The following is a 12036-nucleotide window of genomic DNA, read 5'->3' on the forward strand; positions in this document are numbered from 1 at the left end:
GGAGGCCCAGGAGCAGGAGGCCCAGGGATCATCAGGAGGCCCAGGAGCAGGAGGCCCAGGAGCAGGAGGCCCAGGAGAGGAGGCCCAGGGATCATCAGGAGACCCAGGGAGCAGGAGGCCCAGGAGCAGAAGGTCCAGGGAGCAGGGACTCCTCAGTCGCACCCGTCTCTGGAAACACACACAGTGAGAACCAACCTGCAGAGATGAGGCCCAGGGCCTCTATAGCCAGGATGGTAGCACAGTGACCAGCCAGCCTCTGTAGCCCTTGGCCTCCTGCCCCAGGGTACCAGAGTCCAAGGCACAGGCAGAGAGCAGCCGTAGGTGCTGGCATCATAGCCAGAGCTGAGGAGAATGCAGGTCCTTAACTTCCATCTGAGTGTGTTCTCAGCTTTCCCCAAGAACTTAAAAAACCTCAGGACATCTATTGGTAAGTTCTTTGGGTTTTGGATTTTGGGTTCTAAATCCCCCGCCACCAACCTAGTCCCTGTTGAGCATCTTCCATGCCTGCTGTGCTGTGTGACCTCTCAGATGAAACACAGAGCCTGCGGGGGTCACTGTCAATCAAACCACCACAGAGGGATGGCTACTAAGGACACTGTTTGCCAAGTTCTCTCCTTTGATTGATGGGTTAGGTCACATGTTCATTATTCCTGCTGTACACGCCCCTTTCTGACTTCTTTTTTTCTTTTCTTTTCTTTTTTTTTCTTTCTTTTTTTTTTTTTTTTTTTTTTTTTTTTTTTTGGTTTTTTGAGACAGGGTTTCTCTGTGTAGCCCTGGCTGTTCTGGAACTCACTCTGTAGACCAGGGTGGCCTCGAACTCAGAAATATGCCTGCCTCTGCCTCCCAAGTGCTGGGATTAAAGGCATGTGCCACCACTGCCCAGCATGCTTCTTATTTCAATCACATGCACACTCCATTATGCACAGGCATAGGTGGTAAATGGGGATCCTCCCTAAACAGATACTAAAGGACCCAGAGTTCTGCCTTATTGAGCATGTACTCAAAACCAGTTAAGGCTTGATCAGCCCTCCTACTCTTCACATCCCAACCCACTTCAAGTAAGCTTGAATAGAGACAATCTAGGCTTGATTGTTGCTAGGGGTGAAGAAATCTGTTCTATTGTTCAGAGGTGGGATTACCTGCAGTCTGATACAGGGGAGGGTTTTATGGATCCTGAATCTTCTAGGTGTACTGTGTGGAAAGGCATGTGTGTGTGCATAGCCCATGCATGTGAAGAAGCTGTCAAGTTCACTGTTACAAATGATTGCACGGACCAAACTAAGGTGAGTCCCAGGGTACTACACTGTCCCCTATGCTTGCTTGCCTGAAGACACTAATTCCAAAGACCTTGTCTTGTACAGTCACATCACAGTTAGCTTCAGCTGTCAACTTGATACAAACTGAGGGTCACCAAGAAAGAGGGAACCTCAACTGAAGAACTATCTCCATCCAATTGGTTTGTGGCCATGTCTTTGGGGGCATTCCTTGGTTGCTCATTGATGCAGGAGGGCTCAGTCTACTGTGGGCGGCACCATCCCTAGGCAGGTGGGTCTGTGTTGCATAAGAAAAGTGGCAGAGCAACTCAGAGGAAGTAAAGCAGTAAGCGGCATTTTTCAGTGGTTTCTACTTCAGTTCCCGACTCTGGGCTCCAGCCTTGAGCTTCTCCCCTGGCACCTGAGTTATTGTACTGTTGATGTGAAGAGACATCATGGCTAAGGAAGGCAACTTACAGAAGAAAGCCTATAACTGGGGGCTTGCTTACAGTTTTAGAAGGTGAGTCTACGACCATCATGGCATCAGACAGGCATGGTGCTGGAACAGTAGCTGAGAAGTTACATGTGATCTACAGGCATAAGGGAGAGTGGGAGAGGGGGAAGGAGAAGGGAGGGGGAGGGAGAGGAAGAAGGGAGAATGTAGTGGCTAGGAATGGCCTGAGCTATTGAAACCTCAAAACCTACCCCCAGTGACGCACCTCCTAATCCTTCCCAAGCAGGTCCGCCAACTTCAGACAAAGCATTCAATGTGTCTCTGTTTAGATGACACTGAGAACACACACAGTGCATCTTTATTTCCTACTGTAGATGACCCCGCTCCTCTGCACAGAATGTCCATGCCTCTCAAATTCATACACATATGAGCATACCAGAGCCACTCTCATTCAAACCACCAAGTCTGGCTTCCTTTCATAATGGACTGTTGACATGGAAGCATACACCAAATAAATCCTTCCCCCCTCGGGCTGCTTCCAGCCAGTGCCTCATCGCAGCACCAGGAACCAGACACCTCGGGCTAGCGTACAGATTTAGTCTGGGAATTTAGAGAGGCACGGACATTCTGAGCAGAGAAGCGGGGTCATCTACAGTAGGAAATAAAGACGCACTGTGTGTGTGTGCTCAGTGTCATCTAAAGAGAGACACGTGTCGGCAGAGACAAGGAACAAACACAGAAGTGACTCTTTGGAAGGCTCGGGGCCCAGGCTTGAAGGTCTGGTAATTTCCCAGTCTGACCTGTCAAGTCAGAACAACAAACTTGTGCCCCTTGACAGGAGGGGCCCGTGGGGGGAACATCAGAGCTATTCTGTATTCTCAATCTTGTCATAGACTGAAGTTTTTATTTGTCATTAAAATGTAATTTGACAGTGACAGGGGAGTTTTCTATGGGAAGGAGCAACAGATGCCCCCTTGGCACACAAGCCCAGTAGCTCCCGCTGACTTTCAAGCTGGGGAAGATTTGAAAGCTTGGATGATGCCTGTGTTCATTGCATTTCTGTGAGCCCAAGACAACTCCCGCAAGAGTTGATTCTGGCTTACCGTTCCAGAGCATCCTTCGTGGAGAAGCTGGCAGGGCAGCAGGAAACAGCACGTGCCTGAGCCTTCGCACCTTGAACAGCGAGCACAGGCAACAGGCACCAACAGGAGGAGGCAGTCAGAGCTTCTCACTCTTGTAGCCTGCCTCCTGGGACATACTTCCTCCAGCAAGGCCACAGCATCTAAGCAGCCTCAAACAGGGGGTACCAAGTGTGCAAATGCCCGAGACTATGGGGGACACTTCTCTTTCAAACCGTTACAGCCACCCGGAGGGTTGACAAGGCTCCTGAGAAGGTCGGGTTTAGGGCTGAGTTCCAGCAGGCCGTGGCCTCTGACAGAGACTTGGAGGCTGGACCCGAGGCTTGTGAATGGTGCTTAGGTCAGGAAGGAGGGCTTACGGGACCTAAGTATCCCTGGAAACCTAACTCAAAGGCTGCAGAAAGCTGCTAGTGTCTCCTTGCTTAAGATGCATATATTTATACTATTTGATGGGTATTTCACATATATAATTTAGGGTTTTTTTTTTTGTCATTAAATAGATAGGTGCTCACTGGAAATAGTCCTAGTACTACAGGCAATAAATGCACCCAATATTCCATCCTCCCACAGCCGTCGAAACCGGTGGTATATATTCCCTTTCAGCATCTTTCCCATTGGATTGGTTTAGTGTTAACTTGTCTTGCTTTGTTTGGGGAATGGGGTTTGAGACAGGGTCTCATGTGGCCCAGACTGCCCCGGAACTTACTAAGTAGCAAGGGTGACTTGAACCCCTGATCCTCCTGCTGTTAACTGACAGGACTGCAGGATTACAGTCAGGCATCCAATTCTAGCATCTTCTGTTTTACAGAGTCTGGGTGTGAAAGGTGCCAGGCCATGGGTGTCTAAGCAGGAGACTTGTTGGGCCAAGCTGGCATCAGGGGTGGGGTGGGGCCAGGGTTGTCCAGGAAGAGGTTGGCTGGGCGCCCGTGCAGAGGGCACTGGGCAGTGAAGCTGGGGAAGAAGCTCTCTACTGGGACATCCCAAGGTGGAGCTCACCCAACAGGTTTGGAGCTGAGGTGAAGAGTGCTCGATGCCGATCATGAGAGTAGAGATGGGGTGTCTCAGAAGGGGGCAGCTTTGTCTTGTGGACTTCCAGTGGGCCAGCGGGACCTTACAAGAAGGTGCCTATGTGACCAGAGGGCATGTCTGCAGACAAGGGAAGGGGAGAGGGAAGAGTGGGGAAAGCAGAGGGAGTGGCACAGGGTGAGGGGACCCGACGGATCTTCAGAGCCAAACCATACGTGAACGGTGTCTGGGGACACCTGTGAAAAGCCCAGCCAGGTGGGCGCAAGTGAGCCTGAGCCCGATGTTGGCCCAGGCCAGCAAACCAGCTCAAAGATGCCCTAGTCAGAGAGGGATTCCACAGGGTCCAGGGCAGTCGAAGGGACCCAGATCCAGATCTCTGGAGGGTCCGAGAGCAATTCAGGGAGGCCGAGTCCCAATTGCCCCCCAGATTCTCAGTGGATGTACAGTGTACCCCAAGAAGAGTGTAACCAGAGGGCACGGGGGACTGTAACAGGGGCTCAAGGAGAACCAGGTAGAGTTGTCTTCATGAGGAGGAGCAACGAAGAGAAGAAACAAATGGTCAGTGTGTGCGTAGGCAGGAAATAGGAACCACACAGACTACCACAGGGCCACCGCCCCAGCCGAGCGACAGGCAGGCAGGCTCCTGCTTGTTCCGCTCAGTCAGCGTGCTCCTAAGTAAAACACAGCGGCAAACTTATGACATCAGCCTCCCCCTCCCATCTCACAGGTGTGAACACAGCCTCAGAGGGAGCCCTGCCAGCCCAGTGTCCGCAAACAAGAGGCCTGGCCCTTACCCAGCCACCTCACGCTGGCCGCTCGACCGACGGCCCCTCGCTCAGCCTGTGCCCCATCTGTGGTGGCAGCAATGGGTACGTGTGTGCTCAGGAGAGAGGGGTTGCCTCACCTTTAAGTTCCTCCAGGACTCTGAGGAGCTTGGGAGGTGCCTGGGTCTCCTGCCTCTCTCTAGTCACCGGGACAGTGTGTGGCGTGGCCAAGCCACCTCCAGCTAAAGGACAGCCATATTGTGTCAACCTGTGGGGTACTCACTTCCTTGTCCCAACTCAGCTGAATCATGGTTCACGTGTGGAGAGCACCGAGTAAAGGGAAGGCGATGGAGATGCAGATGGTAGTGACAGTGGTGATGATGACGGTGGTGGTGGAGGTGGTAATGATGGTGATAGAAGGGATATTGGCGATGGTGAGGATGGTGCTAAAGTCAACCTCACATCTGTTCTGTGCTCTCTCTGAACCAGGCTCAACTCTGAGTACCGAACATATTAACTTATGGCATCCTCCCATCCCTTTTTATGAGGTTCAAAAATAATTTTCACGCATCAGAACCAAAAAGGGGATGGAAATCTAGGAGGTTTGTATGTGCTCACTCAGTAGCCATCCAATATGAAGCTGATTGTAATGCCAGGGTGGCTGAGGCAGGAGGTTGGTAGGTTTGAAGCTAACTTGGGCTACAATGTGGGACTCCGTGATACGGTATGTTGGGAGAGTTGGCCTACGGAGATGGGGGACAAGCTTCGATGACAGGATGGAGCAGGGGATGGGAGAGACACCCGAGGGTAAGTGTGGGAAATGTCCGCAGTGTCAAGCAAGAAGAGCTGCCTCCTGGGCGGTGCCTCTCCTTTTCCCGTAGGCCCTTCCTTATTTCCAAATCACGGCTGGGGAAAACCGAATGAGTGCAAGAGGAAACTCTGTAGGTGAGCCAGCCACAGCCAGGAGACGCTGTGGGCGAAGGCTGTGATGCTCAGGGAGAGTACCCTGGCCAATGCTGAGGGAGAGCACCCTGGCCAATGCTGAGGGAGAGCACCCTGGCCAACACAGCTGGTCAGCGGCTGCACTGCGAGTCAGCCCCCGGATGCCCCTTGACCTCACAGCCCCAGCCATGCGGGCAGACTGTAAAGTGGTTCAAGGTGTCTGTCACATACCAGGTACACCCACTCTGATGCTGCCAACATCGTGCTGGGCAAGCAGGTGTCAAACCCCATGGAATGTCATCGGGACAGCGGATGCTAAGGCCTGCCTGTTCATCAGCGGCTCGAAGGCAGTTCTCCATCTGGGCCCCAGCATTCCATGTGGGCCTACTCCCTCAGCATTATCAGCAGGCCCCTCCAGAGATAAGCAGCCTTAATGCGACCCGCTAATGGTATTATTTTAGGGACCACTCAAAGGACATGCTGGAATGGAGGCCCAGGCCACCTGTCATTCTTTCTGTCACCGACACCCTAAACTGGCTAAACAAGGACCAGCACTTGTACACGGAGGGGGTGGGGACGTGGGAGGACGCACAGAATAACTGGAGAGAACTCTCAAGCTGAAAGCAGCTGGGAAAAGAATGTGTTCAGAAAGCCTCCGCCACTCACAACACTCCTGGGTGAACAACTCCCACGCCGCAGCCAGGGCAACCTCACAGGGCGGAGGCACAAGGCTCCTACCACGCAACTCTGTGCTGATGAGACGTGTTAAAGCCTGCTCAGACAGACCTCTGGTCGTCTCTGGATTCTGTTAGGAAGGGTCAGGACTCAAATGTGTAATTCTCTGCTTCCTTCAGTGGCTGAAACCATTTTTTATGCAGCGTAACTGTTAGTTAGGCTGAACGCTCACCATCAAAGGTCAGGCGGGAAGGCACAAGCCGCTGAGCTCATGGCGGCCAGGCTCCATGCCCACCGTCCTCCACCACCTTCCCACGGCCTCTGCCACGCTCACGTAAATTGTCCTCAGAGATTATTTAGTCTGTTATTCGTGGCTTGCCTATGGCATTAAACAATGACGTGAGTATGGGCAAACAGATGGCTAATGTGTCCTTCTTAGCCTCCCTCATCACTTCCTACACGGAAAAAAAAAAGCACAGGAAATGGCTCATGTGGAATGAAGGTCGCAGCTCCTTCAGAGCCTGAGGTGTGCACACCTGTGAAACTCAGCCCGGGACCGCCAGAGTCGCAGAACAAAATCCCAGTGAGTTGTCAAACATTGCCATGGGAGGGGAGACCTGGAAGACCAACACTGAGGCTCTCTCCAAGGTCATGTGGCGGGTTGGAGCAGCACCCACATCTCCTGACTCCCAGACTGTTAATAATGACATCTAGTCATCCAAATGCATCCAGTCAGCTGTGCCATGTGCTGAGTGAGAGCTTCCACTTGGTGTCACAACTTGGATAATATCACTTGTCGTCAGTGGCCACCTGGGCCAGCAAGCCCTGCTCTTTTGGTCCTTACAGCTGAAATTTCAGCTCTCTTGACCCAAGGTTCATTCACTCACCATTAAGAATCACCATAAGTGCTCGCTCAACAGTTTGGTACACACCTTTAATTGCAGCACTTGGGAGGCAGAGGTAGGCTGATCTCTGTAAGTTCAAGTCCAGCCTGGTGTACAGAGTGAATTCTTGGACAGCCAGGACTACACAGAGAAACCCTGTCTCAACCCCTCCACCCCAAAACAAACAAAACCAAACTCAAAAACAACCAAACAAAAAACAAAACAAAACAAAACAAAAACTTCAAAAACCACATAAACTCAGGTATGGTTGACAAGGTTTGCTGTGAATGACAACAGATGTTCTTGTGCCTACTAAAGAATTCCAAGGGTGTCAGAAACTGCTAGGACACGTTTCTGCGTTGGGTGTTTTGCATGCACGTCTCTACACGCAGCACCTAAGAAGGCCAGATGAGGGCATCAGATCCTGTGAAATCTGAATGACAAACACTTGTGAGCAGTCATGTGGGTGCTGGGAACTGAACCTGGGTCCTTTGCAAGGGCACCCAGTGCTCTTACCTGCTGAGACATGTCTCCAGACCTCCACCCACCTTTTTAGGAGACTTTGGGCATAGGAAGAACAGTTTAAGCAACTGAGGACAAGTCCGCCCCACACTCTGTCCTCCCCCCTGCTTCTCATGGGACCCATGCCCACTTCCCTCCACCCACCTCTGAGGGCTTAGCTTGAGAAGATTTCTTCCTTCTGGGACCTCTGGGTGCACTCCGGTGAGAGCTTGCTGGTGTCTGACCCTTTCCTTGATGGATGAACGCTCTCTGTATTGTCACCTGCAAAAAGGACCTCATCTCCTGCTCTTCACCGCACGCCATGCCCAGGATGCCATCTAAGGTCCAGAGACTCTAAGACTGTCCTCGGTGAGTGACATGTGATAGATGCCCCACTCTAACCTTCGGGCACAGGATCTGTGGGGCCCCAGGCAAAATAAAAACATGGGGCTCTTGTCCAAAGACAGCAATCCATTCAAGCCAGCCACAGCAAAATGTCTAACTGCATTCAGGGCCTTTGGGAGTGTTGGCGCCTGTGTCCTGGGACCAGATTTGAAGTGGGCCAGGAGAGCTGATAATTTATGGGTTCCAGTCAGCCCCTAGTTTCCATCTGAGCTGGTCAGAGTCGAGGCCTTGCCCCGCAATGCAGAGCAGTACAGGAAACAGAGATCAGCAGAGTTGGGGTGGGGGTGCGGTGGGGGCGGCCTGGCCCTCCTGGCCAGGTGCACTGCGTGCGCCTCCATCCAAGCAGCTGTGGAGCAGCCTTGGAGAGCTCAATGTTTTCCTCTTCTATTTTTATTTCCTCAAATCTGGAACCAAGAGAGGCCAGCGCCAGAGTGCTGAAGGGTCTGAGCCAGGAGAATGGGGCCCACAGGCCAATAGGAAATGTCTAAAGAGGTCATCACGCATGTCCTTGGCAGGGGCAGACACTCACCACCCCGAGTGTGGGTCGGGAGCAGCCAGCCTGAAAGTGCTGAGCCCCAGAAGAGACTGAAGCTGGCCAGGGCTGGCAGGCACACACTCCGTGCTGCCCATTGACATTGTGAGCAGAACCCCCGTTAGAGGCATCATTTTATAGAGCTGTGTGCAGACGGTTATATCTGGGCGGTCCTGTCCAAGAATTCTACTCGTACCTGTGCTGTTTCCACTACTGGAGCCTGGGGCCATCTGCAGCTCTCGGGCTTGCCCTGAGCCTGTTCAAGTGTTGAGTATTTGGTGTCCTAAGCAGGTCTCCTCTGTGTAGAGCAGTCAGGAGCAGACCACCCTGAGCCCTTCCCAAGTGTAACAAAGAGCTGTGCGACGAGTGACCTTCTAAAGAATTTGGGGGGACAGGCAACCATACTGCACACCTAACTGGGGTCTTGGTGGGAACCCTGCATCCATCCTGACCCTGCAGTTGGGCTTGCTGTTGATTGACAGTGTCTGTGCGGTTTCTGTGTTGTTTCCTCATGTATACAGTGAAGTAGAATTCCATGAGGCTTTCAAGAATTCTGCCACCTGCCCAGCATGTCCTTCCTTGGATGTGGTGAGTATTGTTCCTAAAGAGGGGGCTTTGTGTGTAGAAAAGTGCTATGTTGGCCCCAGGAGACTCTTGACACCTTCCACAAACACTTTTGCAGAGGAAAGAGTGATGTTCCTGAGAGCGGCTCCTACAGAGGTCCCCATGGCACTGACACCCCTCCCTGCCACCACACTGGTCACCAGGCTTAGGGTAAAGAAGGGAAGAACCACAACTGGCAAGCTGCTTGCTCAGGGCAATGTCATGGGGAATCTAGTTCAAGGTCATGTCTGGAGATGCCGACCCTCAAGCAGTCTGGAAGCAGGAGACTCCATGCTAAGCTCACACGCAGTCCAGAAACTCAGCCTGGTTTCAGAGACTAGCATACAGGGTTGGATAAGGGTGCCTGGGTGTCAAGTTGGGGGGTCATCAATCTCCAGGAGATTCCAACTCTGGGAGCCTGGGTTTCAGACATTGTTAGCCAGAGGGCTGTAAGCAAAGTTGGCCACCTGCTGATGCCCAATATTAAACAGAGCTTGGCGGAGAGGTGGAAGCCAAGAGAGGAGAAAGGCGACAGGCTATAAGTTCACCTGGTCTACCATACATGGCCATAGAGCCTGCTGTGGGAATGGCCAGCTAGAAACAAACCTAACAGCCACTTTCCTGTCCTGAAGCTCATGAATCTCCCAGCGTAGCTTCCATTTTCCTATTTCTTCTGGGTCATGGACACAAGTAGACGTTCATCTGCCATTTTAAAGTCAGCTGACCTTGCCCCTCTGTGGACAAGGCCATGGGGTGTTGTGGTGACAATAGCCCTGGCACCTCTGCTCACTTAGGAGCAGCACCCAGGGAGGAACCAGGTGGCCTGCTCTGCCAACTGCCCCCAGAAGCCCAAACTTCTCATTTGCAAAAACATATTGGCAACGGATTAGTGTTTTTTAAGATGTGTAAACATCACTGGGGGTGGGGGTGGGGGTGGGGGTGGGGGTGAGGTTGGGAGGCTAAGGCACACATCTGAGAGGCCACATCTGGACCTCCAGCTTGTGGCTCTGGTCTTCAGCCTGGAAAACAGAACAAAAGCTGAGTTGTCGGACAGTGACAGGAAGGTTTGGAAATGGCAGGGGCTGGAATGTGTTAGGAGCGGCTGGGCTGCTGGGTCTGTGTCAACAGGGGAAGAGAGAGCAGGCTGTCCCGAGTGTCAGCTGGGATTCTAGAAACATCCATCAGGTGACCTTCATGCGTACTTCAAAGACGGAGGGAGCCACATGAGTGCTGTCCCAAGCTTGTCGGGGCCCACTCCTTCTCCAGCCCTGCCTGCGGTGGGCCGCCTACCTCCACAGCTGGCCTGCGAGGGTGCCGGGCACTGAACGACGCCAGCTGTGAGGCCAGTGTGGCTTTCAAGTTTGGGGCATACACCCCCCCTTCTCTCTTGTGCCTCTATTTTATTGGGATGACTAAATCTTTCGACTATGTTTGCAGTAAACACAGCTAATTTACCCCCTGCCTCTTTGAAGCAGCTGCCGACAGCTGGGCTGTAATTCAGTCAAGGATCTTTGCCATCTAGCCTACCAAACTCACATTTGTTCTTTGGTTCCGTCTCTCCCGCCCTGGAGCCCCACACAGCTGCACCAAATATTGAGGAGCGCCCACTTCCCCCTGGGCCTGGATGATAAACATCCCGTTAACAGTAGAGATCAAGGTCGAGGGTTCTCAGCAGATGAGACTCCGATGTCCAGGAGTGCAGGGGGAAAAAAACACAAATACACACATGGGTCTGACAACCAGAACCAAATGTCTCCTTTTATTGCAAAGTCAAACCCCTTCTTACTCTATTTATACAGAATTTTCACTAAGGACCTCTTTATTCGACAGCTATGGGTACATCGGTCCAACTGTTAATAAATAGTCTTAAATAAGAAAACAAACAGATTGAAGGAAATCGGCTTCATTGTTCTCTGTGAGGAGCCTTTGAAAAGAGCTTCAGATGGAAATAAATAATTTCTTTGTCTTGTCACAACTATTTACACATTTAAATGTACAAAGGATTCTGACTGCAGGCAGACTAGGGCTCTGGGCAGTGAAACGTGTACCAAGGGGGAGTCACACAAAAAGCCCCGCATCTGCAAACACACAAAACAAATCACAAGAAGAAATGCCCTTCCCCCACACTGATCGGGCAGAGTAGAAGCTGCAGCCCAAGCTACTGAAGAAGAAAAACTAAAACAGAACAGAAGAGAGCCCAGTGTTTCCAGGAACACAGACATGGAGAGCCAGTTCCCCGCTCGACCAGGTGCGACATGACTATTGATCCTGCCTGGCTAACCTCATTCTTTGTGTGGATGCAGGAAACGTTGGCAGACAGTCTAACCCTCTGCATTTGAAGCTAGGAGCCGGTGTGGCAGCTGGGGCACCGCAGACCCAGGCAGAGAGGCCTTGCTTGAGCCATGACCCACATCCCACCTCTGACATCCCACCTCTGACGCAGGAAGTGTGTTTGGACCTCCTAAGCCAGTACAGCCCTGTTATGCAGTTTCCCTCAGATCCAGGAGCCAATCTCTTGCAGGGCCTTCTGTTAGGGGTTGAGAGTGAAGAGAGGCAGTTGTGAAGGCCAGGACCTGGCTCCAGAGCTCGGCCACAGAGGTGCCAGAGGGGTCTTGTTTGGAGGACAGTGTCCTGAATGCCCTGCATCCCCTCGTGCTTCCTCATGTAGGGTGGGCTGGGCTTGCTTGCTTTGCATTTTCTTGTTGATCTCCTACCACGCACGGGGCAGGAATGAGGGCTGAGGGGCTGGCAGAACCATTCCAAAATCTACACGTGCTTCAAATGTGTGTGTGTGTGTCTGCGTGCATGTCTGTGTGCACTGTGTGTGTGTGTGTGTGTGTCAGAGAGAGAGAGAGAGA

The sequence above is a fragment of the Mastomys coucha genome, unplaced genomic scaffold, assembly GCF_008632895.1.
Source record: "Mastomys coucha isolate ucsf_1 unplaced genomic scaffold, UCSF_Mcou_1 pScaffold15, whole genome shotgun sequence".
Lineage (NCBI taxonomy): Eukaryota > Metazoa > Chordata > Mammalia > Rodentia > Muridae > Mastomys > Mastomys coucha.